The sequence below is a fragment of the Gossypium arboreum genome, chromosome 5 (genome assembly GCF_025698485.1).
Source record: "Gossypium arboreum isolate Shixiya-1 chromosome 5, ASM2569848v2, whole genome shotgun sequence".
Taxonomy (NCBI): Eukaryota; Viridiplantae; Streptophyta; class Magnoliopsida; order Malvales; family Malvaceae; genus Gossypium; species Gossypium arboreum.
This window is the reverse complement of record NC_069074.1, coordinates 87,098,407-87,101,429: the sequence shown is the minus strand read 5'-3', so window position 1 is coordinate 87,101,429 and position 3,023 is coordinate 87,098,407. Positions and strand designations below refer to the sequence as shown.

The following is a 3,023-nucleotide window of genomic DNA, read 5'->3' as shown; positions in this document are numbered from 1 at the left end:
ATGGGTTAATGGTATGGATGGCCCTGTACTTTGGGGTTTGATCTAACGTGGTATCTAAAGTTTCAAAATGTTCAATTAAGTATTTGTACTTTATTTTCGTTAACCGATGTTGTAACACTTCATACTAGGCTCGATCGTTGAGTCCAAGTTATGGGATGTCACATTCATTATCGAAGCAACTATGATCACACTAACAAATCAAATAAACAATTTACGCATGTCATTAAGCTCAATTCATATTTACAATATGTTATATAATTAAAATTGGGATTTAGACGAGTTTACGAAAACTCCTTCAATAAACTAAGATCATATGAGGAATAAAATGTGAAATATTCAAAGCTATTGATTTGGCATCGCGACGTCAAGGGTCTGAAGTTGCAATGTCACCTACTATTTCCCAAGTAGCCAATTGGTACCAACTCATATTAGCCTAATAAATTAGCCTATAACATATTCAAACCATTTGAGCATAATACACATTCTAAACACTTCATATACCACCAATCTTATGACATTACTAACCAAATTAACAAATTCACCATTCACAAACTAAACCAAATCATCATGATTTCAAAATGACCATTACATTACACAACAGACTCAAACCTTAGGTACATTTCATATAACAAAATACAAGAAACTATACAAACGTTACTAAGTCAAAAGTTGCAGATCAGTTGCTAGATTATTCCTCTAGTTTTCGAGATCTACAAATATCTGCGCATGGAATAAATAAATTTTACGTTGAGCGATAAAGCTTAGTGGTACTTTCATGATTCAAGTCAATAAAAATAAAAATATTAACATAAAAAGTACATAATCATTATATGATCAAGTTTCAACCATTTCATTTACTATTCATGTATAATGCAAAAATTATGCACATTCTCATTTTACAAACCATATGCATATTTCATATATATGAATAAATACATACCAATTTCATCAACATTCCATAGCCCTTATTTTACTCTTGTCATCCTAGGTTGCTCGGCAACGATGACTTTTAGAATTCGAATGTTCTACCATCTTGGGTGGCTAGGTAATGATGGTTCTTACGATCTCGATTTTCTACCATCCTAGATGGCCCAACAACAATGGCTTCTACTATTTGTATATTCTACCATCTCGAATGTCTCAACAAAAATTCTAAAATTTTTATTTAAAAATATATAAATAATCTAAATAATATATAAAGAAAATTAAAATTTTAAAATTTTCTAAAACAATAATTTTGGGGTCTAAATAAGTTAATTAATGATTCAAGTTTATCATATTAAAGTTTTTATTTATTATTATTTTACTTTTAAAAAGTTTTCACATATATATGGTTTCAAATTTATATACTCTCTAACATTAAAATAGTTAAATTGTAACAAGAATTTAATTTAACATTTTATATTTTTTAATTTAACTCAAACAATTTCACTCGATTCTATTTAAATTGAATTTCATTTCACTCGACTCGATTTAAAAAATTTTCAAATCGAGTTAAGATGATAAAATAGGACTTATTAACTCAATTAACTTAAATTTTTTTCACTCGATTCGATGGAACACTCATCTCTAGTTTTGACCGCTCAACTTTTAAAACGTATGTAATAGTCATTACTAATTGTTACATTGGTGCCACTAATTTATTATCTCACATTAAAATAATGACGTGACACGTTAATTTAAAGGGTTAAAAACTAATTTTGTCCTTAAAATATAAATATATATGTTTTATATATTTAAATTTTTTAATAATTATTCTAAAAAATTTAAAATCTTAAAAATAAACTAAAATTATAAAAATATAAAATGTATTATAAAGATTAAATAAAAAAATTATATTAATATTAAATAAAATAAAAACCCTCTCAACCGTCAATAAGGTCAAGGTGTTGCAATCTCTGAAAATCAATGTTGTAAGGGATGTAAGGAAATGGATACCTTGAGGCAAATATTTCAGGTTCTGGCATCCAGTAATGGCTAAAAACCTCAAACGGATTAAGCGCCCCACTCCATTCTCGGGTAGAAACCTCTGTTTCGTGGTTATCGATTGCATAGTGAGATCGCTCAAGTTCTGTACATCTCTTGGCAACTCTTCAACAATCGTACACCCATCAAGTATCAAAGTCTGCAAATTTTTTAGCAAGTAAAATTTGGGATTTCCTTAACTCTTTCATTCTTGGCGGTGGGGGTGGGAAGGAGATGGAGGGAAGGGAGACAGTGGCGGAAAGGGAGAGGGACGACGGGGGGAAGACGGTGGGGAGGGTTTATTTCATTTTATATTAATATAATTATTTTTATTTAATATAAATATTAAAAAAATTATATTGCATTTTATATTTTTATTATTTTTTAAAATATCATAATAATATTTTAAAATTATATTACTTGACCTTTTTTTTCTTGACGAAAGTCAAGACATTACAATTTCTCAGCGGCCTAACCCATGTTAACGATCCAGCGTGGCAAAATCTTATTGGTTAGAAGGTATAGAATGATTACCTGTATCCAGACTGTATTCAGTGCCGACGAAAGAAATCCTTGTTTCCAATGACAAATTTAATTTCGTCGGCGAGGATACGCAATCTCCATTCGTCGTCGTTTTAATCACGTGGTAGATCTAAAACTTTAAAAGGGGAAATATTTTTGTTTTCACGTGTCCAACAAACGAAAGGTTGATTTATGAGTTGTCGCCTTTGCGTGGTGAAAGCAATTAGTTCTCTTCACCGACACTCTCTTCGCCATCAATTTTGTCATGTTATTACGATGAAGACAATATTAAATATACAATCAATACTGTCTATAATAATAAATAAATAATTTTATATATCAATTTAAATTTAATTTAATTTACACATAAAATATTTTAATTATATACATAAAACTTTAATATTTATTTAATTATATTTATTTAAAGAAATAAATATAATAATTTATTACTGATTGGATCTTAACTTAGTTAATATTGACATTATTGTCAAAATAAAAGAATATAATTTAGTAGCGTTAAAGTGTATTTATCTTTT

The 3,023-nt window shown here is 28.5% G+C and overlaps 1 long non-coding RNA gene across 1 annotated transcript; it reads right to left on the bottom strand.

Moving 5' to 3' along the window:
- Positions 1 to 498: 498 nt before the first annotated feature.
- On the bottom strand, positions 499 to 2,239 carry LOC128293298 (uncharacterized). The gene is made up of 2 exons (XR_008283467.1): positions 1,939 to 2,239; positions 499 to 720 (listed from the first exon to the last, which is right to left on the bottom strand). It is a non-coding gene; the product is annotated as an uncharacterized LOC128293298 (long non-coding RNA).
- Between the last annotated feature and the right edge of the window lie 784 nt (positions 2,240 to 3,023).